Source organism: Meleagris gallopavo, chromosome 4 (assembly GCF_000146605.3).
Source record: "Meleagris gallopavo isolate NT-WF06-2002-E0010 breed Aviagen turkey brand Nicholas breeding stock chromosome 4, Turkey_5.1, whole genome shotgun sequence".
Taxonomy (NCBI): Eukaryota; Metazoa; Chordata; class Aves; order Galliformes; family Phasianidae; genus Meleagris; species Meleagris gallopavo.
This window is the reverse complement of record NC_015014.2, coordinates 3,864,625-3,864,889: the sequence shown is the minus strand read 5'-3', so window position 1 is coordinate 3,864,889 and position 265 is coordinate 3,864,625.

Here is a 265-nt window from a genome sequence, read left to right as displayed (position 1 = left end):
GGGTGTTCGTTCAATAGAACGTCAGACACCCAAAGCAAGAGCTTCTCACACAAGCAGTCAGTGCACAGCAGTTAAGGCAAAGTACTATTTCCTTTCTAGAAATAGCACGTGTTTCGCTGCCAACTGTTCTTTGTTGTCCTTCAGTACGTCTTCAGTTTCCCACCACCTTTCTCTCCTCATTTTATCTCACCTTGCTGTCTTCTGCCAGCTTGACCAGATTTGGGTGGTGAGGCGCTGGCAATGCTGCCCAGAGAGCTGGGGTGCC